The following is a 26,016-nucleotide window of genomic DNA, read 5'->3' as shown; positions in this document are numbered from 1 at the left end:
CTCAGTGGGGCCAGGGGAGCACGGAGGCTATGCGTGCAGCAGCAATGGCGGACGGTGGCTTCGGTGCTCGTGGGGAACGGCGCTACGGCATGGAGGGGAGCATGCTGAGTTAGGGGAGAGGGTCAGTGACTCACGGCGATGACGAGGGGACGCTCGGCGAGGTCGGGGACGGTCCGGAGCTGGCGAATTTGACGAAGATGGCCGGCGGGTCCGAGGTAGAAGACGACGGCGATGGCAGCGATGCAGGGCTTCCGGAGGGCTGTGGATCGGTGGGAAGGAAGAGGGGGTCGAGGCGGAGCTCCTGGGTGCATCGGCGAGGCTAGGGGTGGCCGGTGGCCATGGGTACGGCGACGACGACGGCGAGCTCCGCTCGGTGGTGTGCGCGGGAGGGAAGCAGAGGAGGGAACGGGGTCCAGGGGAAGAGAGGGGAGGTGCAGGGGGCGAGGGGGAGTGCGTGGCTCCCTCGGGTGCCTCCAGCGGCGAGCAGGTAAGCAGGAGGTGGCCGGAGCGTGCGCGCGCGCGTCGGGCACACGCCCTCCTGCCTATTGGCAGGAGGTTGAAGACGGTGGCGACCACGGTGGGCTGGGCCGCACGGTGCTGGACCAGCACAGGAGCTGGGCCGGCTCTGGTGGGCTGCACGGGTGAGGCCAGGTAAGTCCAGGTAAGTTCTGTTTTATATTTTTCTGTTCTGTTTTGTTTTATTAATTTATTTTGCCACTGTTTTGAATTTTAAAATAATTCAAACAATGCCAAAAACTCCTCTGAATATTTTATATTGCTAGATGGACTTTTCCAAAAGCTTATAAAATATTTCAGGGGTATTTAAATTATATTCTAATTATATGAATATAATTCAAATTCAAATAGCTAATGATTTAAATTCAAAGTCCCAAAAATAAATCCTTAAAAATGTTCAATATTTTGGTTGGGACCAGAACCCTTACCAAAATTTATCAAACATTTAAGAAGAGCCTTTTGGAGTAATGAATGAGATTTCTAGGGTTTTTGCCCCTCTTTTATTTAGGGTTTTGAGGCTTCCAATATTCCTCATTTCAAGTTTCAAAAATATAGACATGATGCACACATGAAGCTAACCTAGAGCAATGCCAGAAGCTAGGGATGTGACACCGCTGTCCTGTGAGCCATTCTTGGATCACTCTTGTACCCCTTGACTGACTCATGGCAAGGCACACTTCAGGTGCGGTACACAGCATAGCATACTGAAGAGCCTACGTCTTAAGCATAGGGGACGACCTTCGTCCTTTCTCTCTATTCTGCCGTGGTCGAGCTTTAAGTCTTAACTTCGTACCTTACAACTCAGGCAAGAACTCCTTCTTTGACTGGTCCATCTTGAACACCTTCAAGATCATGTCAAGGTATGTGCTCATTTGAAAGTATTATTAAGCATTTTGATCTATCCTTATAGATCTTGATGCTCAATGTTCAAGTAGCTTAATGCAGGCTTTCCATTGAAAAACACTTTCAAAATAACCCCATATGCTTTCCAGAAATTCTACGTCATTTCTGATCAACAATATGTCAACAACATATACTCATCTGAAATTCTATAGTGCTCCCACTCACTTCTTTGGAAATACAAGTTTCACATAAACTTTGTACAAACCCAAAATTTTTGATCATCATCAAAGCATACATTCCAACTCCGAGATGCTCACTGCAGTCCTTAGAAGGATTGCTGGAGCTTTGCATACTTATTAGCATCTTTCGGGATTGACAAAACCTTCCGGTTGTATCACATACAACCTTTCCTCAAGAAAATCGTCGAGGAAACAATGTTTTGACATCCTATCTGCAAGATTTCATAAATAATGCAGTGTCACATCCCTAGCTTTACCCTGGCCTTGGACTAGCTTGGTTGCTGCATCATGTTTAAATTCAAATGAAATTTGAATTGAGGAATTTTCAAAAGCCTCAGGAAACCTCTAAAAATAACCAACAATTAAATCTTCTCAAATGTGTCCAAGAAAATGTTCCTGTTATTCCATAAAAATATTGGTAAGAGGTAAAATTTAAACCAATATTTTTGGAGTCACAGAGATAATTATTTTGGCCATTTGAATTAATCCAATAACTACTTGCTTTGGATTTATATTTAATATATATTAAATATGACTCCAATAATTCTGGAAGTTTGTGAGTGGCTTTGTATATATTTTAGCAAGCCACATAAAAATCTACAGAATTTATTTAAATGATTTAGTTGTTAAACTAAATCAAAACAAACAGAACAAAAATAGAAAACAGTAAATAAAAGCAGAGAGAGAGTTTTACCTCAGCTTATCTCGCAGCCCACCTGGCCCAACTCCAGTGGCCCAGCCGGCCCAGCCCACCTCCTCCCCCTTGTCCTCTTCCTCCTCTGCCAGGAGGACGAACAGAGGCGAGGCGTGGCGCGCGCCGACGCTGCCTCGGCCACCTCCTGCTTCCCCCTGGCCACCTCCTGCTTCCTCTCGTCGCCCTGGACCCCGTCCGCGACGCCACGCACCCCCCCAGGCCTCTCACTCTCCCCGAGCTCCTCTCCTCCTCTGGCTCTCTCGCGCGCAGCCACCGAACACACCCGCCGCCGCCGACGAGCTTCCCCGTGGCCACCGGCCACCCCTAGCCTCGCCGATGCGCCCAGGAGCTCCCCCTCGACCCCTCCTTCCTCCCCACCGACCCACGGCCCTACGGACGCGCCACAACACCGCCGGCATCGCCGTTTCCATCGCCGGCCGCCGAGGATCTTCACCGTCAATTCGCCACCATCGTCGCTTCCCCGAGCTCGCTGACCCTCCCTGCACGATCCCCGTGAGTCCCTGCTTCGTTTCCCCCTAACCCCAAGCCCGATTTCGAGCTCTAGCCGCCCCCTCTACCGGAGCCGAGACGCTCCGCCGCACCGACTCGTCGCCGGCGAAGCCCCGGTGACCAAATGGCCCCGCGCGTGCGTCCGTTGCACTCGCAACGACCCGTGGAGCAACGCTAGCGTGGCAGCTAGCTTGTTTGCAAGCCGCAGCGCTAACCCCGCACCCACCCGAGCTCCGGCCGCCGCCTCGGGCTCCATTCCGGCGAACCCCGGCCACCCCCGCACCTCCCGTTGGCCCCCCTAGATGCGCACGGGCACGGGCTACCCTCTGGTGCCCTTGGCTTGGCCCAAAACCGCTCGCAGCGCCACTCCGGTGAGCTCCCGCCGCAGTTTTGGTCGTCGCCGGCCGAACTCCGGCGACTGCCGACGTGGCACGCCTAATTAGCACTAATGACCCTGTTAAACTAACCCCGTGACACTGACAGTGGGCCCCGTAGCGGGTCAAAGCCCGGGTCAACGCGGGATTAGCCCTCACTGACGTGTGGACCCCACACGTCAGGTTTGACCTGGACCGCCCGTTGACCTGCTGAGGTCAGCATGAGGTCATGCTGACGCCATAATTCATTTTCTGGAATTATTTTAATTCTAAATATTCAGGAAATTCCAGAAAATTGTAAAAACTTCTAAAAATCATAGAAATTCAACCGTAACTCCAAATTAAATAAATTATATATGAAAAATTATCAGAAAAATTCAAGGAATCCATCTGTACCGTTTTCATGCATGTTAGAACAACTTATAGGTGCTGTTTAGCACAAATCAATTAAATGGCATTTGAATAATCACATATGGAGTTTGAATTTGAATCTTGTATTCAAACCAACTTCATTTAATCTGGGTTTAGGTGCATTAGCTCAAAACACATTCATTTTGCCATGTCATGATCATGCATCATATTGTGCATTGCATTGATTTTGTTCCTTTCTGTGTTGCCGGTATTTGTCCCCTCTCGATAGACGTGATACCGATGACGTGATCGTTGACACTGATGAAGACTCAATGTTATCTTCAGAAGTGCCAGGCAAGCAAAACCCCCTTGTTCATTCCGATAAAATCCCACTCTCTCGCTCCTGCTCTCTTTTACTGCATTAGGACAACAACGACATATTTGATACTTGCTGCGGTAGCTGAACCCTTTATCCTTAGCATGACCTGTCATTGCCACAGTAAGTAGATGAAACCCACTAGCATGAGTAGGAGTTGTTTGAGCCCTGTTGTGCCTACTCATTCATGCTTGTTTGTCATGCCTGCTACTGCTTAGAGTTGAGTCAGGTCTGATTCATCGGGGATGAATCAGAGGCGTGTGAACATGTCCTACTGTGTGTGAGCTAAGTGTGTGAACACGATTTGGTAAAGGTAGCGGTGAGAGGCCATGTAGGAGTACATGGTGGGTTGTCTCATTGCAGCCGTCCTCAGGAACTGAGTTCCGTGTTTGTGATCCATGACCAGCTACTACCACACATTGGAATGCTTAAGTGCCCCTCTCGACTTATTAATCAACTTGATCTCTGTCCAGGAGTTGCAACTAGTTTCTGGTGTTTGTAGGTAGTGTTAGTAGTCTACCAAGTGGCACCCGGTACAGGTGGGCTTGGGACAGACTAGGCACAGTGGCCCGGTGTACCAAGTGGCACCCGGTTGGTGGGCTTGGGAACCCTGCACACATCGTTTGGGGCCGTGAGCGACACCCCGGCCGGATCTCCTTGCGGATGGAACCCGAATAGGCGATAAACCTGGACTAGAGACTTGTTCGGTTAGTCAGGTCGTGGCCGACTCCCTCGCCCGGCTTCCGCTTGAAGGTTGCCGAGGTACATGACGTGTACAGGGCGGTAAGTGGCGACAGCGTGTGTGAAGAAGTACACCCCTGCAGGGTTAACATCATCTATTCGAATAGCCGGATTCCTCGGATATGGAAACTTGGACCCCTTGCATAGTTCATAGACAAGTGAAAGTGGATACTCTAAAATACGCAAGATAAGCGTGAGTGCTATGGATGGCGTTCTCGTAGGGTGACGGGAGCGGATCCATAGTGGTGTATTGATATGGTGAATATGTGGACTCGTGTGCGCCACCTCAAAAGAGTCGCTTGCAGTCGTAGTTAGGATAGCCACCGAGTCAAAGCTGGCTTGCTGCAGTTAAACCCCACCACCCCTTTGTTGATAACGATGCATATGTAGTTAGTTCTGATGTAAGTCTTGCTGGGTACATTTGTACTCACGTTTGCCTATTTTATGTTTTTGGAGAGAGACTTCAGTCTCACTAGTAGTTTCGCTTGGACTTCGACGTTTAGCTTGATACCTCAGCTACGATCTTGTGCCCTCGGCAGGATCTGATAGATAGTCAGGCTTCTCAGCCTTTTTTCATTTATAGATGTCTGTACTCAGACATAATAGCTTCCGCTTGTGCTTTGACTTGTATGCTCTGATTGTTGGGTCATGAGACCCATGTTTGTAATATCTCGCTCCTCGGAGCCTATTGATTAAATTACTTGAGTTGTAGAGTCATGTTGTGATGCCATGTTGTATCTGCACATATCGAGCATATTGTGTGTATGTTGTTGAAATGCTTGGTATGTGTGGGATCTGACTATCTAGTTGTTTATCCTTAGTAGCCTCTCTTACCGGGAAATGTCTCCTAGTGTTTTCACTGAGCCATGGTAGCTTGCTACTGCTCCGGAACACTTAGGCTGGCCGGCATGTGTCCTTCTTCGTTCCTGTGTCTGTCCCTTCGGGGAAATGTCACGCTTTGAGTACCGGAGTCCTGTTAGCCCGCTACAGCCCGGTTTACCGGAGTCCTGCTAGCCTAGTGCTACAGCCCGGACCCACTTGCTGATGACCGACACGTTCGAAGCTGGGTCATGAATGCCTGTCCCTGTAAGTCTGTGCCACTTTGGGTTTACGACTAGTCATGTCAGCCCGGGCTCCTTATCATATGGATGCTAGCGACACTATCATATACGTGAGCCAAAAGGCGCAAACGGTCCCGGGCAAAGGTAAGGCGACACCCGTGGGGATACCGTGCGTGAGGCCGCAAAGTGATATGAGGTGTTACCGGCTAGATCGATGTGACATCGAGTCGGGGTCCTGACAGCGTTGGTATCAGAGCTTGACTGCCTGTAGGATTACCAAGCCAAACTGGTCGAAGTTGAGTCTAGAAATTCTTTAGTTATATGTAGGGGAATTGATTGTGGGATGAAACGTAAGGCTCTTTTACTCCTTATACCTCATGGCCTTCTGATCTGAGTCATCATCTTCTCTTCTACGGGGATTAAGAACTAGGCTTTCTCTTCTTTCTATCAGGATCACGTGTTACTAATCCGTAGACTTATAGATTGTTGGATTAAGCCTCAGTTCAGTTTCTACCTCTGTATGTTAATTGTTGATCTCCAAACCTTGGTATTGTGCTTCTGAGTGGTTATGCCACCATTTTTGTGAATGTCTCAAATCTTTTTTGAGCATTTACAGCCGTTACGCTGTCCGAGTCATCTCAGGTCTCTAAACAGTCTGATGCACTTGCAAATTCCTTCCTCCCGTTTCAATGTTCCTTTGGGCCAGATTAACCACACTAATCAGTAAGTTGAGGTACTCTGTTACCTTGACATATATGTTGGAGATATTATTATGAACCTAGGTGTCGTAGGGGATCACCTAGTAATTTAGCCATGATTGGTGTCCCAGTGTGATGATTCTGGCCATCATTCTCGAAAGCATCCCGTGATGTTATTAGTTAGTAGGCATTCTATTTCTGGGTTTTGAACCCGAGATTCACTCTACTTACTTCATGTTGATAGGGTTTGCTAGTTCCTTTAGGATATTAGTAACCTTTGCGATAGTCCTTGAAGTCCGTGGTATCTTCTTCTTCCAAATACCATGAACTACTTATGGCAGAAGTTCCTCGTTGAACTGAAATATCACAACAGGATTATTCTTGATGAGTTCTCCATTATATATTGTGGCTCTGCCAGTCCTACCTCTCTGCATGGGTTATCTGGAAGAAATGTTGGTCTCGCTCGACATACTAATCTATGCATCCACAACTCAGAAAATTATATGTTTCTTTGAGTTGTCCCATCTTAGTTGTTTCCGACCCTCGCCTATCAATTGATAGTCAAGAGTATGCGTGCATTCGTTCGTCGATGCCTATTACCCTTGTGGTCCGCCAAGCCATTCTATTTCAGAATGAATAGGAGAAACAAACTCCAGAATCTCATCCATATCTAGGATTGGGTCAAAGCAATTGTATTCCGCAGATCAAAATGCCAATCCAGCTTCTGGTCTGTTTTACCTTGAAGTATTACCATCTTTATATCAGAAATATCATGGGAATTGCACACCATCTTATGAATTCTTGACGCAGTAATACTTCTGATCATCATTGATAATTTCTTGGTTTCCGTGTTATTGTAACCGGAATGCCGACAAATGAATCATGGCGTGTGAAATCAATACTGCTAGCAACTCCATTGCTTGGTAGTTAAATGGACGATAACCTCATTCTTAGCGTGTTGATTATTGAATCGTCACCCTAAGGTTGATTGTGCTACCTAGTCCTTATTTCTGGTGCACTCTCCGATCAGTGAGTTAGGATAGTGCCAATCCTTACTCATTTGATCATATCGTCTTGCCCTCAAAAGCGAGATTGTTCTCGAGCTTAGTAACATACCGGTGGTTCGTGATTTTCTGAATGTCTTCTCAGAAGTATCACCAGGTCGTCACCTGACCGTTATGTTGAGCTCGTGATCAAATTGGTTTCTTATGAACCACCTTCTCTCCAAGAATCGGTGTTAGATATCCCTGAGCTAGTTGGTTAAGCTAGACAACAACTTGGAGAGTTGGAAGATAAAAGCTTGTCTGACTTAGTTCGTTCCAAAGGGATATTCTTGTGTAGTGTGTGTTGAAGAAAGATGATATCTTCATCGATTGGTCCCTGTGATCAGTTGTTGGACCTATTGTCTTATCAATCCTTTGATTTGAGTGTGGGCCATCGTCAAGTCAAATCAGTACCAACGATGCTCGTAATGTTGTCTTACTCGTGGTTGATCCCTCGAGCATACACCATTATATCTTTTGGGTCTGACCAATGCTATCACCGTGTTCGCATGATGGTGGAAGTCCAGTGATAAGGAAACCCAGATGAATTGCTGTTGAGCCCATCGACAACATCATTGTCTCCTCCATGATTTTGTTGAACATTAAGCTAGTGTTGGAAACTTTTGAAAGCATTTCTTCATGCTAGCTCATGAAGCATGTCGGTTGTAAGGAGTGACTTCCTCTTATACACGTGCATTTGGTGAAAGTTGCCGCCGTGAATTTGAGAAAGTTAGTTTTGCTTCCTCTGGAATCATCCCAAATCAGTCATGCATACGTGCAAAGTATTCTGTGGTTCGGAGACTTGCAACCTCCATTCCATAGGTGTCTCGAGCACACCAAGCCACTGATTGATTTGTTCAAGGAGAAGGAGTTCCTTCATAAGAGCTAATCCGGACTTATGTAGGGATTTCGATACCCTCGCTGATGGTTCCCAACCAGAACTCGGTAGTGTTTTATTGTAAGACTACCATGTGGGCATGCTTGTCTGGGACAACGTGTTCACATGTTTGTAGCAGAACCAGCTCATGTTTTGGAGCTTGCTATCGTAGTTCATCTCCCGAGAATCCCGCAACGTCATCTCGTCGATTTGTGTCGCAAACTTTCCGTTTTTCTTCCTAGACTCGATGAGTCTGGAATATCCTAACACCAACCAGATCTGAATCTCAGGCAGATATGATGGTTGGAATATTTCCCAAGAATTATAATATTGGTCGCGCGATAACCGGTAAAGTGGATGTCGTGGCCAACACACCCAGCCGGTAGACCTGTTATTATAATATCTTGATTGATGAAGTTGGCCACCTCCTCATAGGGATTTCGTAGGGTTTACTCCCTAGTTGCCCCTATGGATTTTTGTGTTCCCGAAGTCCGACCTTTTACTTGATGTTCTAGTTATCAAACCATATCTATGAATGGGATACGCTAGCATATCAAGGAGAACATTAGAAGCGGAGTGCTAAATGTCTCTCGGTCGATCGTCCAGATTTTGTTCCTTGGCTCGCTAAGGTGAAATCTGAGAAAGTATTATCCTCCTTTGCATCTGCATCGTCCATCGCTATTCATCATGGTAGTATGTTGTGTTGCCAGGATCCTTGACACGGATGTTGGTAAAACCTTGATGATTATGGAAATGCTCAAGTTCTTGAGAGCACGCACAAGCGCTACGTGTTATCATCGGCACTAATTGGGTTTGCTCTCAGTTTCCTCGGCAATGCTATGACCTATTCAAACAATGAATTCACTCTCTATTGTTGGGTTCTTCCCCAGTTACCAGAATCATTCCCAGCATTTGCATTTTGTTCCCAGCTTGCACCGCCAATGTGTCATTCTACCATGGGTCTCCTCCATTTCCGGTGATAAGCAAATTCATCCATTACGTTGTCTTCAACAAGGTAATCCACATCATCCAAGTCCGAGTGTGCCATTCTACCGACCCCTCCAATCGATTGCTGTGAATTGCCTTCGGCTGATATAGAGAGTCTCAACGATCTCTATATCAAAGGTAATTCTTTTTGCCACTTAAGATAATAATCTACGAATCACCCTCCTCCAGGATGTTTCATCGTGGTATCATGTTAACTCAACTCCTCGCTACGTTGACAACCGTTTACCACCTTCGTAGGTGTGGAATTGTTGTCTATCTAGTGAACCCTCGTCATCTGTTTCTTTCCACCCCTTTTGATGTGTATCTCGTGTCTCAACCCGAGAGATGGTTCTAAGTCTCATTCCGTGAGTTAATCCTGAGTTGTTCTACCTTCGAGAAGACCGACCCTTCTAGAGTCTCTTTCTTCTCTCCATGTCATGTTGGCAGGATTTCTCAGAGCAAGACTTCAAGGCAATAATGGTGAATGAATCAACGTTCAACTGAAGTGCACCCTGGATCGTGAAGATTATACTAGTTGCGTTTACCTTTCACCTTACCCTACGCTGGAATCTCGAGACGAGATTCTTGTTTAGTGGGGGTGAGTTGTCACATCCCTAGCTTTACCCTGGCCTTGGACTAGCTTGGTTGCTGCATCATGTTTAAATTCAAATGAAATTTGAATTGAGGAATTTTCAAAAGCCTCAGGAAACCTCTAAAAGTAACCAACAATTAAATCTTCTCAAATGTGTCCAAGAAAATGTTCCTGTTATTCCATAAAAATATTGGTAAGAGGTAAAATTTAAACCAATATTTTTGGAGTCACAGAGATAATTATTTTGGCCATTTGAATTAATCCAATAACTACTTGCTTTGGATTTATATTTAATATATATTAAATATGACTCCAATAATTCTGGAAGTTTGTGAGTGGCTTTGTATATATTTTAGCAAGCCACATAAAAATCTACAGAATTTATTTAAATGATTTAGTTGTTAAACTAAATCAAAACAAACAGAACAAAAATAGAAAACAGTAAATAAAAGCAGAGAGAGAGTTTTACCTCAGCTTACCTCGCAGCCCACCTGGCCCAACTCCAGTGGCCCAGCCGGCCCAGCCCACCTCCTCCCCCTTGTCCTCTTCCTCCTCTGCCAGGAGGACGAACAGAGGCGAGGCGTGGCGCGCGCCGACGCTGCCTCGGCCACCTCCTGCTTCCCCCTGGCCACCTCCTGCTTCCTCTCGTCGCCCTGGACCCCGTCCGCGATGCCACGCACCCCCCCAGGCCTCTCACTCTCCCCGAGCTCCTCTCCTCCTCTGGCTCTCTCGCGCGCAGCCACCGAACACACCCGCCGCCGCCGACGAGCTTCCACGTGGCCACCGGCCACCCCTAGCCTCGCCGATGCGCCCAGGAGCTCCCCCTCGACCCCTCCTTCCTCCCCACCGACCCACGGCCCTACGGACGCGCCACAACGCCGCCGGCATCGCCGTTTCCATCGCCGGCCGCCGAGGATCTTCACCGTCAATTCGCCACCATCGTCGCTTCCCCGAGCTCGCTGACCCTCCCTGCACGATCCCCGTGAGTCCCTGCTTCGTTTCCCCCTAACCCCAAGCCCGATTTCGAGCTCTAGCCGCCCCCTCTACCGGAGCCGAGACGCTCCGCCGCACGGACTCGTCGCCGGCGAAGCCCCGGTGACCAAATGGCCCCGCGCGTGCGTCCGTTGCACTCGCAACGACCCGTGGAGCAACGCTAGCGTGGCAGCTAGCTTGTTTGCAAGCCGCAGCGCTAACCCCACACCCACCCGAGCTCCGGCCGCCGCCTCGGGCTCCATTCCGGCGAACCCCGGCCACCCCCGCACCTCCCGTTGGCCCCCCTAGATGCGCACGGGCACGGGCTACCCTCTGGTGCCCTTGGCTTGGCCCAAAACCGCTCGCAGCGCCACTCCGGCGAGCTCCCGCCGCAGTTTTGGTCGTCGCCGGCCGAACTCCGGCGACTGCCGACGTGGCACGCCTAATTAGCACTAATGACCCTGTTAAACTAACCCCGTGACACTGACAGTGGGCCCCGTAGCGGGTCAAAGCCCGGGTCAACGCGGGATTAGCCCCTGAGTCACTGACGTGTGGACCCCACACGTCAGGTTTGACCTGGACCGCCCGTTGACCTGCTGAGGTCAGCATGAGGTCATGCTGACGCCATAATTCATTTTCTGGAATTATTTTAATTCTAAATATTCAGGAAATTCCAGAAAATTGTAAAAACTTCTAAAAATCATAGAAATTCAACCGTAACTCCAAATTAAATAAATTATATATGAAAAATTATCAGAAAAATTCAAGGAATCCATCTGTACCATTTTCATGCATGTTAGAACAACTTATAGGTGCTGTTTAGCACAAATCAATTAAATGGCATTTGAATAATCACATATGGAGTTTGATTTTGAATCTTGTATTCAAACCAACTTCATTTAATCTGGGTTTAGGTGCATTAGCTCAAAACACATTCATTTTGCCATGTCATGATCATGCATCATATTGTGCATTGCATTGATTGTGTTTCCTTCTGTGTTGCCGGTATTTGTCCCCTCTCGATAGACGTGATACCGATGATGTGATCGTTGACACTGATGAAGACTCAATGTTATCTTCAGAAGTGCCAGGCAAGCAAAACCCCCTTGTTCATTCCGATAAAATCCCACTCTCTCGCTCCTGCTCTCTTTTACTGCATTAGGACAACAACGACATATTTGATACTTGCTGCGGTAGCTGAACCCCTTTATCCTCTGCATGACCTGTCATTGCCACAGTAAATAGATGAAACCCACTAGCATGAGTAGGAGTTGTTTGAGCCCTGTTGTGCCTACTCATTCATGCTTGTTTGTCATGCCTGCTACTGCTTAGAGTTGAGTCAGGTCTGATTCATCGGGGATGAATCAGAGGCGTGTGAACATGTCCTACTATGGGTGAACTAAATGTGTGAACACGATTTGGTAAAGGTAGCGGTGAGAGGCCATGTAGGAGTACATGGTGGGTTGTCTCATTGCAGCCGTCCTCAGGAACTGAGTTCTGTGTTTGTGATCCATGATCAGTTACTACCACACATTGGGCTCCGGGCGCTCCAAGCCCTCTCGACTTATTAATCAACTTGATCTCTGTCCAGGAGTTGCAACTAGTTTCTGGTGTTTGTAGGCAGTGTTAGTAGTCTACCAAGTGGCACCCGGTACAGGTGGGCTTGGGACAGACTAGGCACAGTGGCCCGGTGTACCAAGTGGCACCCGGATGGTGGGCTTGGGAACCCTGCACACATCGTTTGGGGCCGTAAGCGACACCCCGGCCGGATCTCCTTGCGGATGGAACCTGAATAGGCGATAAACCTGGACTAGAGACTTGTTCGGTTAGTCAGGTCGTGGCCGACTCCCTCGCCCGGCTTCCGCTTGAAGGTTGCCGAGGTACATGACGTGTACAGGGCGGTAAGTGGCGAGAGCGTGTGTGAAGAAGTACACCCCTGCAGGGTTAACATCATCTATTCGAATAGCCGGATTCCTCGGATATGGAAACTTGGACCCCTTGCATAGTTCATAGACAAGTGAAAGTGGATACTCTAAAATACGCAAGATAAGCGTGAGTGCTATGGATGGCGTTCTCGTAGGGAGACGGGAGCGGATCCATAGTGGTGTATTGATATGGTGAATATGTGGACTCGTGTGCGCCACCTCAAAAGAGTCGCTTGCAGTCGTAGTTAGGATAGCCACCGAGTCAAAGCTGGCTTGCTGCAGTTAAACCCCACCACCCCTTTTGTTGATAACGATGCATATGTAGTTAGTTCTGATGTAAGTCTTGCTGGGTACATTTGTACTCACGTTTGCCTATTTTATGTTTTTGCAGAGAGACTTCAGTCTCACTAGTAGTTTCGCTTGGACTTCGACGTTTAGCTTGATACCTCAGCTACGATCTTGTGCCCTCGGCAGGATCTGATAGATAGTCAGGCTTCTCAGCCTTTTTTCATTTATAGATGTCTGTACTCAGACATAATAGCTTCCGCTTGTGCTTTGACTTGTATGCTCTGATTGTTGGGTCATGAGACCCATGTTTGTAATATCTCGCTCCTCGGAGCCTATTGATTAAATTACTTGAGTTGTAGAGTCATGTTGTGATGCCATGTTGTATCTGCACATATCGAGCATATTGTGTGTATGTTGTTGAAATGCTTGGTATGTGTGGGATCTGACTATCTAGTTGTTTATCCTTAGTAGCCTCTCTTACCGGGAAATGTCTCCTAGTGTTTTCACTGAGCCATGGTAGCTTGCTACTGCTCCGGAACACTTAGGCTGGCCGGCATGTGTCCTTCGTTCCTGTGTCTGTCCCTTCGGGGAAATGTCACGCTTTGAGTACCGGAGTCCTGTTAGCCCGCTACAGCCCGGTTTACCAGAGTCCTGCTAGCCCAGTGCTACAGCCCGGACCCACTTGCTGATGACCGACACGTTCGAAGCTGGGTCATGAATGCCTGTCCCTGTAAGTCTGTGCCACTTTGGGTTTACGACTAGTCATGTCAGCCCGGGCTCCTTATCATATGGATGCTAGCGACACTATCATATACGTGAGCCAAAAGGCGCAAACGGTCCCGGGCAAAGGTAAGGCGACACCCGTGGGGATACCGTGCGTGAGGCCGCAAAGTGATATGAGGTGTTACCGGCTAGATCGATGTGACATCGAGTCGGGGTCCTGACATGCAGTAATCGCTAATATAATTCCAACAGACTCTTAGCATCGCTACGAGTGAGAAAATCTCATCGTAGTCAACTCCTTGAACTTCTCGGAAAACATCTTAACGACAAGTCGAGCTTTCTTAATGGTAATTCTTACCATCATTGTCTGTCTTCCTTTTAAAATCCATCCGTACTCATTTGCCTTACGACCATCGAGCCGTTCTGCCAAAGTCTTCACTTTGTTTTCATACATGGATCCTCTCTCGGATTTTATGGCCTCAAGCCATTTATCGGGATCCGGGCCCACCATCGCTTCTCCATAGCTCGTAGGCTCATTGTTGTCTAGCAACATGACTTCCAAGACAGGATTACGTACCACTCTCAAGTAGTACGCATCCTTGTCATCCTATGAGGTTTGGGAGTGACTTGATCTGAAGTTTCATGATCACTATCATAAGCTTCCACTTCAATTGGTGTAGGTGCCACGGGAACAACTTCCTGTGCCCTGCTACACACTGGTTGAAGTGATGGTTCAATAACCTCATCAAGTCTCCACCATCCTCCCACTCAATTCTTTCGAGAGAAACCTTTCCTCGAGAAAGGACCCGATTCAAGAAACAATCCTTTATTGCTTTTGGATCTGAGACAGGAGGTATACCCAACTGTTTTGGGTGTCCTATGAAGATGCATTTATCCGCTTTGGGTTCTAGCTTATCAGCCTGAAACTTTTTCACATAAGCGTCGTAGCCCCAAACTTTTAAGAAACGACAACTTAGGTTTCTCTAAACCATAATTCATACGGTGTCATCTCAACGGAATTACGTGGTGCCCTATTTAAAGTGAATGTGGTTGTCTCTAATGCCTAACCCATGAACGATAGTGGTAATTTGATAAGAGACATCATGGTATGCATCATATCCAATAGGGTGCAGTTATGATGTTCGGACACACCATCACACTATGGTGTTCCAGGCGGTATTAATTGAGAAACAATTTCCACAATGTCTTAATTGTGTGCCAAAACTCGTAACTCAGATACTCATCTCTATGATCATATCATAGACATTTTATCCTCTTGTCACAATGATCTGCTACTTCACTCTGAAATTACTTGAACCATTCAATAATTCAGACTTGTGTTTCATTAAGTAAATATACTCAACATTTACTCGAATCATCTGTGAAGTAAGAACATAATGATATTCACTGCATGCCTCAGCACTCATTCGACTGCACACATCAAAATGTGTTACTTCCAACAAGTTGCTATCTTGTTCCATCTTACTGAAAATGAGGCTTTTCAGTCATCTTGCCCATGTGGTATGATTTGCATATCTCAAGTGATTCAAAATCAAGTGAGTCCGAACGATCCATTTGCATGGAGTTTCTTCATGCATATACACCAATAGACATGGTTCGCATGTCTCAAACTTTTCAAAAACGAGTGAGTCCAAAGATCCATCAACATGGAGCTTCTTCATGCGTTTTATACCATTATGACTTACATGGCAGTGCCACAAGTAAGTGGTACTATCATTACTATCTTATATCTTTTGGCATGAAAATGTGTATCACTACGACCGAGATTCAATAAACCATTCCTTTAGGTGCAAGACCATTGAAGGTATTATTCAAAAATAAAGTAACCATTATTCTCCTTAAATGAATAACCGTATTGCGATAGACATAATCCAATCATGTCTATGCTCAACGCAAACACCAATCTCGGTGGTAGAGGGAGCGTGCGATGCTTGATCATATCAACCTTGGAAACACTTCCAACATATATCGTCAGCTCACCTTTAGCTAGTCTCCGTTTATTCCGTAGCTTTTATTTCGAGTTACTAACACTTAGCAACCGAACCGGTATCCAATACCCTGGTGCTACTAGGAGTACTAGTAAAGTACACATTAACATAATGTATATCCAATATACTTCTATCGACCTTGCCAGCCTTCTCATCTACCAAGTATCTAGGGTAATGCTGCTCCAGTGGTTGTTCCCCTTATTACAGAAGCACTTAGTCTCGGGTTTGGGTTCAACCTTGGGTTTCTTCACTAGAGCAGCAGCTGAATTGCCGTTTCATGAAGTATCCCTTTGTTCCCTTGCCCTTCTTGAAACTAGTGGTTTCACTAACCATCAACAATTGTTGCTCCTTCTTGATTTCTACTTTCGCGGTGTCAAACATCATGAATATTTCAAGGATCATCATATCTATCCCTGATATGTTATAGTTAATCACGAAGCTCTAGCAGCTTGGTGGCAATGACTTTGGGGAAACATCACTATCTCATCTGGAGGATCAACTCCCACTCGATTCAAGTGATTGTTGTGCTCAGACAATCTGAGCACAAGCTCAACGATTGAGCTTTTCTCCCTTAGTTTGCAGGCTAAGAAAATCGTCGGAGGTCTTATACCTCTTGACGTGGGCACGAGCCTGAAATCCCAATTTCAGCCCTCGAAACATCTCATATGTTCCGCGACGTTTCGAAAACGTCTTTGGTGCCTCTACTTAAACCATTTAATTGAACTATCACGTAGTTATCAAAACGTGTATGTCCGATGTTCGCAACATCGACAAACGACGTTGGGGTTCAGCACACTGAGCGGTGCATTAAGGACATAAGCTTTCTACTGATCGCATAATCGCTACTATCAACTTTCAACTATATTTTCTCTAGGAACATATCTAAACAGTGGAACTAAAGCGCGAGCCTACGACATAATTTGCAAAAGGTCTTTTGACTATGTTCAGGATAATTAAGTTCATCTTATGAACTCCCACTTAGATAGACATCCCTCTAGTCATCTAAGTGATCACATGATCCGAGTCAACTAGGCCGTGTCCGATCATCACGTGAGACGGACTAGTCATCATCGGTGAACATCTTCATGTTGATCGTATCTACCATACGACTCATGCTCGACCTTTCGGTCTCCGTGTTCCGAGGCCATGTCTGCACATGCTAGGCTCGTCAAGTTAACCCTAAGTGTTTTCGCTGTGTAAAACTGTCTTACACCCGTTGTATGTGAACGTAAGAATCCATCACACCCGATCATCACGTGGTGCTTAGAAGCGACGAACTGTAGCAACGGTGCACAGTTAGGGGAGAACACTTCTTGAAATTTTGTAAGGGATCATCTTATTTACTACCGTCGTCCTAAGTAAACAAGACGCATAAACATGATAAACATCACATGCAATCAAATAGTGACATGATATGGCCAATATCATTTTGCTCCTTTTGATCTTCATCTTCGGGGCTCCATGATCATCATCGTCACCGGCATGACACCATGATCTCCATCATCATGATCTCCATCATCGTGTCTTCATGAAGTTGTCACGCCAACGACTACTTCTACTTCTATGGCTAACGCGTTTAGCAATAAAGTAAAGTAATTTACATGGCGTTCTTCAATGACACGCAGGTCATACAATAAATAAAGACAACTCCTATGGCTCCTGCCGGTTGTCATACTCATCGACATGCAAGTCGTGAATCCTATTACAAGAACATGATCAATCTCATACATCACATATTATTCACCACATTCTTGTTGGCCATATCACATCACAAAGCATACCCTGCAAAAACAAGTTAGACGTCCTCTAATTGTTGTTTGCATGTTTTACGTGGTTGCTATGGGTTTCTAGCAAGAACGTTTCTTACCTACGCAAAACCACAACGTGATATGCCAATCGCTATTTACCCTTCATAAGGACCCTTTTCATCGAATCCGTTCCGACTAAAGTGGGAGAGACTGGCACCCGCTAGCCACCTTATGCACCAAGTGCATGTCAATCGGTGAAACCTGTCTCACGTAAGAGTACGTGTAAGGTCGGTCCGGGCCGCTTCATCCCACAATACCGTCGAAACAAGATTGGACTAGTAATGGTAAGCATATTTAACAAAATCAACGCCCACAACTATTTTGTGTTCTACTCGTGCGAAGAATCTACGCAATAGACCTAGCTCATGATGCCACTGTTGGGGAACGTAGCAGAAATTCAAAATTTTCCTACGTGTCACCAAGATCTATCTATGGAGAGACCAGCAACGAGTAGAAAGAGAGTGCATCTACATACCCTTGTAGATCGCTAAGCGGAAGCGTTCAAGTGAACGGGGTTGATGGAGTCGTACTCGTCGTGATTCAAATCACCGATGATCCTAGTGCCGAACGGACGGCACCTCTGCGTTCAACACACGTACAGCCCGGTGACGTCTCCCACGCCTTGATCCAGCAAGGAGAGAGGGAGGGGTTGAGGAAGACTCCATCCAACAGCAGCACAACGGCGTGGTGGTGGTGGAGGAGCGTGGCAATCCAGCAGGGCTTCCCTAAGCACCATGGGAGAGGAGGAGTAGGAAGAGAGGTAGGGCTGTGCCAGAACTTCGTGTGTAGCTCCCAGGCGCCTCCCCACTATATATAGGGGTGGAGGGGCTGGTTTCTTGCCCTCCAAGTCCATTGGGGCGTTGGCCAAGGTGGGAGGAAAGAAATCTCATTATTTCCTTCCCCACCGATTGTTATCCCCCCTTTTTAGGGATCTTGATCTTATCCCTTCGGGATATGATCTTATTCCTTCTAAGGGGGGATCTTGGTGCGCCTTGACCAGGGGTGTGGGGCCTTGCCCCCACTACCCACGTCCATGTGGGTCCCCCCATGCAGGTGGGCCCCACTCCGGAACCTTCTAGAACCTTCCCGGTACAATACCGAAAAATCCCGAACATTTTCCGGTGGCCAAAATAGGACTTCCCATATATAAATCTTTACCTCCGGACCATTCCGGAACTCCTCGTGACGTCCGGGATCTCATCCGGGACTCCGAACAACATTCGGTAACCACTTACAAACTTCCTTTATAACCCTAGCGTCATCGAACCTTAAGTGTGTAGACCCTACGGGTTCGGGAGACATGTAGACATGACCGAGACGTTCTCCGGTCAATAACCAACAGCGGGATCTGGATACCCATGATGGCTCCCACATGTTCCACGATGATCTCATCGGATGAACCATGATGTCAAGGACTTAATCAATCCCGTATTCAATTCCCTTTGTCTATCGGTATGTTACTTGCCCGAGATTCGATCGTCGGTATCCAATACCTTGTTCAATCTCGTTACCGGCAAGTCACTTTACTCGTTCCGTAACACATCATCCCGTGATCAACTCCTTGGTCACATTGCGCATATGATGATGTCCTACCGAGTGGGCCCAGAGATACCTCTCCGTTTACACGGAGTGACAAATCCCAGTCTCGATCCGCATAAAACAATAGATACTTTCGGAGATACCTGTAGTGCACCTTTATAGTCACGCAGTTACGTTGTGACGTTTGATACACCCAAAGCACTCCTACGGTATCCAGGAGTTACACGCTCTCATGGTCGAAGGAAGAGATACTTGACATTGGCAAAGCTCTAGCAAATGAACTACACGATCTTTTGTGCTAGTCTTAGGATTGGGTCTTGTCCATCACATCATTCTCCTAATGATGTGATCCCGTTATCAACGACATCCAATGTCCATAGCCAGGAAACCATGACTATCTGTTGATCACAACGAGCTAGTCAACTAGAGGCTCACTAGGGACATATTGTGGTCTATGTATTCACACGTGTATTACGATTTCCGGATAATACAGTTATAGCATGAATAAAAGACAATTATCATGAACAAGGAAATATAATAATAATACTTTTATTATTGCCTCTAGGGCATATTTCCAACAACTAGGTGGGTTCATCATGGTGAAGCTGTGAAAGTCAATGTTATTGACTACGTGGAAGCAGCAAATCACCATCTTGATCTGCCTGATGCTCAGGTGGAAGAGGAGGAGGAGGTGGTGGTGGCGGAGCCAGTGAGTTTGACCAACATTGGAACAATGCTACGAAATGCATGTGCATTCCGTGAACTTTCACCTGCAGAAGAAAAACGGTGGGCCCGCATGTTGGAACAATGCAACGTTGTTGTCACCCCAGGAAATAAGCTATCAGTATTCTCAGCTATGGTCACCTTTCTTCAGGTGAAGACATCTGAGCGGATGACCAACAAATCATTCGATGCGATATTGGCTGCTTTCCGCAAATCTTTCCCAGATGCGTCTGAGCTGCCACACACCTACAGTTAAATGAAGAATTTCCTTCGTGCAATTGGAATTGGATATGATATGATCCATGTTTGTAAGAATAATTGTGTTCTGTTCCAAAAGGATTATGCCAACTTAAATGAATGCCCGAAATGCAAATCATCAAGATGGAAAGATGGCAATGCTGTGAAGAGGATTGCTCATAATGTTCTGAGACATTTTACAATTACACCAAGATTGCAGAGGTTGTTTCATGATGATGAAACAAGAGAGGATGTACTGTGGCATTCTAGGAACCAGGAGTACAGAGATCAGAATGTAATGAGCCATCCATCTCATGGTAGTGAGTGGAAAAGCTTCAAATATAAACACAAAAAGTTTGCTGCTGACCCGAGGAACATTAGACTTGGCTTAGCTTCAGATGGATTTAACCCATTTGGCCACCAGAGCGCCACATATAGCATGTGGCCAGTGCTTGTTATCCCTTACAACATGCCTCCAAATGTTTGCACCAAAGAATCAAACTACATGATGGCCTTGCTCATCCCAGGTCCAAAAACTCCTGGAAAGGATCTTGATTTGTTCATGGAGCCTCTTGTGGAGGAACTTCAACAGCTATGGAAGGGTGTTCTCACTCGAGACCTATATAGCAGCCCACCAGCTGATTTCTTTCTGCGTGCTATTATAATTTGGTGCATCCATGATTATCCGGCTTTGGGCACTATGTCAGGGCGAACGACACATGGTTACAATGCATGTTTCCGCTGTGACAGGAATCCGCTGTCAAACGCAATACTTAGCAAGATCTCTTACATTGGACATCGCCATTTCCTTGCCAAGGACAAGCCGCATCCTAGAAAATACCGAAGTCATATGTTCAATGCAAATCATGAAAACCGTGATGCGCCAAAGAGGCTCACCGCCGATGAGTTGCAAGTGGAATTAGAGAAGGTCAGGCATATTACACCAGGAAACCATCCTGGTAATGGTAGCGGGAAAAGGAACCGTGGCAGGGCAGAAGAGAGATTATTTTTTACCCGCAGGTCCACTTTGTGGGACTTGGAGTATTGGAAAAATTTGGATCTGATGCACATCAAGAAAAATATATGTGACAACATTATCGGCACACTTCTTAATATTGAAGGCAATACGAAAGATATCTTTAAATCTAGGATTGATTTGACACACCTGGGTATTAGAAAGGATTTGCAGGTGCAAGATGAAGGTAAACCACGGGATATGGCACCAGCTGTGTACGTCTTGGACAAGGTAAAAAGAAAAGAATTCTGCGAGGTCCTGTCCCGTGTGAGATTCCCATAGATTTGCTTCCAACCCTGAAAGGAGAGTCAGTGCAGATGGAAACAAGGTACATGGGTTGAAAACTCATGACTGCCACGCCCTACTTCAAAGGATTTTACCTGTTATCCTTAGAGGATTGGGCCGCCCTGACTTATACAGAGCAGTTGCAGAGTTGTGACAATTCTTCTAGAAACTCTGAAGTAGAAATATCAGGATAGATGCTTTGGAGCGTCTTAGAGACAAGATACCAACTATCCTATGCGACCTTGAGATGATATATCCTCCAGCCTTCTTTGATGTGATGGTGCATTTGGATTTTAATCTACCTGATGAGGCAATACTTAGGGGTCCAGTATAGTATGGCTGGATGTACCCTATTGAAAGGCGGCTAGGCACTTTCAAGGGCTATGTTAGGAATAGAGCTAGACCCGAGGGTTCCATTGTAGAGGCCTACATTGCTACAGAAGCGTTGACATTCTGCTCAAAATACATTGAAACAGCTGATCAGCTTAGCAAAGAGGTGGGTGAAAACAATCCCGGGCTCAATGTTTTCGATTATTCTGTTCGAGTTATAGGGAAGAGTCAACAAGAGGACAAACCTAAATATTTGGACAAAATGGTTTGGTATGTGTTGAATAAGTGTCCTGAGATACTACCTTATATCAAGTAAGTGCAGTACTACATCTTATACATCGTAATCTACTAAACTTGCAGCACATTCTTATATATTTAGATGTTTGACGCGATCACTATGTTGTGCAGCATCTACAAAGAGGAGTTACTGTCGCAAAATCCAAGAAACATTGACAAACTGGTTATGGCAGGATTTGCGAAATGGTTCAAGAACCATGTAAGCTTTTGAAGTGCACTGTCAGTTTTTTTAATAGATTGAGTACATAAGATGATCAGCTTGTCTATTTTCTAACCATTGGTGTGTGGTTCTTTTGTGCTGTCGTTGGTATAACCTGTTTTCCAGGATCGCGAAACCCAGAGTTGATGATTATTTCAAATCCATCAATGTCAAGGCAGCGTACCAGACCAATGAGCCTTTTATTTTGGCAAATCAAGCAACACATATATTTTTCTTGGAAGACACATTTGCACGTAGCGATGACTGGAGAGTATTGCAAAGGTTTGAGCAGAGGAATTCGTTTAATGAAGTTGCACAACAACATGATGCTTACACTGCTCCTGATGTACAAGATAACACAGATGTTCCTAATATCTTTGAGAACCATCACGTCAATGACGCCGGCGAAAAGATTGCCTGTCGTGTTGTGGACATACAAGAGTTGATCAAGAAGAAGCCAACGTTCGAGGACGTTGAGGACGAAGAAGAAGATGACACCATGGGTAATTACGATTCAGACTGATACACATGGCGAAGATGTTGACGCTGCTGCTGTGGATGATGATTACATTGCTTTTGTCGTATTTTCCTATCAGAAGACATTTTTATCTACTATGTGAAATTGTGTTTGCTATGACAACTGAAACCTGATGAACATGTTGTTTAGTATTTTGCTGTGAGAACATCACTTGTTATGTATGCTGATTTGTGTTTGGTGATTGTATGAAAACTAAAACATGATGACATTGTTGTTTAGTTGTACTCATATTTGGCTGTGAAACTTGAATTTGATGACATAGTTTGTTGTTGGACTGCAATTTGCTGGACGTCTTCGAATGATAACAAAGATGACCCGACAGGGCCTCTGCTATTTATTTATTTATGAGCAAAAAGGGGATACCCCCTGATTTCCGTTAATAGAAATCATTAGATGTTCACAACACTATGCCCAGCCTGCTACACAGGTTTCATTCATTACTAGTTTCAGCAAAGTGCTCATGTCGTAGCCATGAATACATCACGAGTGCTACATACACTGCAAATAAAGAGACAATCATCCTACAGAGCACATCGATTTTGCCCATTATCTTCACAAGCTCTTTCATCTCCTCATTGCTGTCAAGGCCGTTTAGCAGTTGTTGCTTGGCTATGATCAGAGGAACTGCATCTTTAACCTTCTGCTCTGCATCTTCCTCTTGTACCATTCCTTCAGTTACTTGTCCAACACCCCAACCTGCTGGTATTGGGATTCCTCGGCTAACCAAATAATCAGCGTAGTTGCATTCCCCCACATCAGCAACTTCCCAGAAATACAAATCACACGAATCTTCCCTTTTCTACATGAATCAAATTGGAAGATCATCAACCAAACTATTAAAAAAATCAGCAACTGAAAGCAGCAGAACAACACTTAAACATATTATTACCCCATGATTCCGGAATTTGTAGAAGACTCGGCCAGGGTTGAGGATTGTGGTTGAGACGCGACGGATGACTCTGCGTGATTTGTAGCAGTGGCACCACGCCAACGGCAGCGGGTTGCGATGAGCAATCGGCTGCCGTGCGCGTGCCGGCGGGGGTGTGATGAGACCCACAAGCAATGGTACGGGTGGCGACTTGGCGCATATCTGGTTGTTGCCTGCTGAAGAGCAGGTGGACGAGCAGCCACCGGACATGGTTGCTGTGGCCAGAGCTTCTGATGCTAGGCAGAGTAAGTAGAGAAGCGGAGAAGCGAACATTAAATATGTCAGTTTCATTACTTGCAGAGTAGCATAGCACCATATATAGTCATAGTCTAGGTTTAGATTCGAACCAGCTACAGGAGCACGTCTCTCTTTTTTCTAAAACTCGGCAACGTCTCTTTACTGGTACACTAGTATGTTCTGTACGCCTTCCCAAGTCTTTGATTTTCTTTCCCTTTTTTTTCGAGGAAGGAAGGAGGACAAAATTGAGAGTTCCTGGGACTCGAACCCAAGACCTCTCAGTTGAAAACCAAGGGTGCTAGTCACTAATGTGGCGGACGTTCCCTGTGAGGAGGACGGCAGACGAACGCATTTTCCTCGTAGTTTTCTTCCTATATATAAAAAAGTATGCTACTTGGTGTCCGCTTAGTCAACAAACGATTGTGCCAACCTTGACCGTTGGATTGACATTCAACGTCTGTCGTGTTTCTTCAGTCTCTTCTTCCTCGAGCCGCCAAAGCCAAACCAGTGCCGGTGGGACCGCCTGCTCCCGCCTCCCACGGCTGGTTGTGATCTTCCCCGGCTCCTGTTCGTTCCCGTCCGAGGCCTCACCATCGTCCTCCGCCTTTGTTCGCTCGCCGCGGCACCGCCCTCCGGTGTTGTCAACATGGTCAACAACTGAGAGGAATAAGGAGATGACTGTACATGGTGAGGATGACAGTAGGGACCCAGCAGGGCGCGCAATAATTTTGTTTTTTCGGGACGGAGAAGGTTATCAACTGGGTTGTGCGGGACCCATGGCCCATCTAGCCCAGGCTTTTATTTCATATGTTTAGCACATGACTAGCCCAGTTTGTTTATTCCATTCTGAAAAATGGCTAGCCAGCTATTTTGTTTTTTGCAGAATAAACAACATAGGCCTACTTGCTTTTCTACGCCCTGCTGGGCCGGAAATCTTTCAGGGATGCATTTTGCCCAGAAAATGGGCTATAAGTAATAAGAAATGGGCTATAAGAAATAAGAAATGGGCTATAAGCAATAAGAAATGGGCTATAAGTAATAATAAATGGGCTGTAAAATGAAAAAATACAGCAAAACAGGCAATTAGTTCCAAAATACTATTTTCTTTCGGATTTTGATATTTTAAATTTCATTGTTTTTGTGCGGGTAAAATTTTATTGAATTTAAATTAAGGTATATTTAGATTTAAAATTAATTTGAATCTGGCTAGAAACTTCGGGATGTATGTTGTTTGGGACAGATTTGGAGGCTGACTTGTGGGTCTACTAGGCTGACGTGTACTTTGGCTTTGTCAACCTAGTCCACAAACGATTCTAGCAGAAGTGGCCGTTGGATGTTAATCCAACAGCCGTGCTGCTTCTTCAATATGAACGATACTAGCTCTAGTGACCGTACGATGTCCATCCAACAGCCGTAGTGCTTCTTCAACCTCTGGTCTTCTTGCTCCAGCCGCCCAAAGTAGCGCCGGTCGTGCCGCATGCTCCTGCCTCCCGTGGCCGACTGTGCTGCCGCGGAGGCCTCACCGCCCCCTACTATTCCCATCGCTGGCTAGGCCCTGCGGCGACGGCAGCCTCACACCGCAGCCAAACCAGTGAACCCTCGTACTCCTCTCCGCGCGGGCTTCCACTTCGGCGTCTTCCCCGGCTCCGCGTCATCCCCTTCCTAGGCCTCGCCGTCATCCACCGCTGTGGTGCTCTCGGCGTGGCCTGGTCAACGTGGTCAAGGAACGACTTCCATTGGACGTGGACTGTACGTGGAGTGGCTGACAGCTAGGTCCACGACCGTAGCAAGGAAGTGCCTCCTTATTACGCGGAAAATAATGATTCCTCCACCTGACAGCTGGGATCCACCGGACGGGCCACTGTATTTCGCGAAAAAAACGTTCCCCTTGACTGCTGGGACCCACCAGCTACATCTTCGCACACAAGGAAGTGCGTCCGGGCAAAAAAAAACGATTCGCCCCCCTGACTGCTGGGACACACCAGCTACATCTTCGGACGCAAGGAAGTGCGTCTGGGCAAAAAAAAATTCGCCCCCCTGACTGCTGGGACCCACCAGCTA

Source organism: Triticum dicoccoides, chromosome 7B, assembly GCF_002162155.2.
Source record: "Triticum dicoccoides isolate Atlit2015 ecotype Zavitan chromosome 7B, WEW_v2.0, whole genome shotgun sequence".
NCBI lineage: Eukaryota > Viridiplantae > Streptophyta > Magnoliopsida > Poales > Poaceae > Triticum > Triticum dicoccoides.
Note: the sequence above shows the minus strand (reverse complement) of the source record.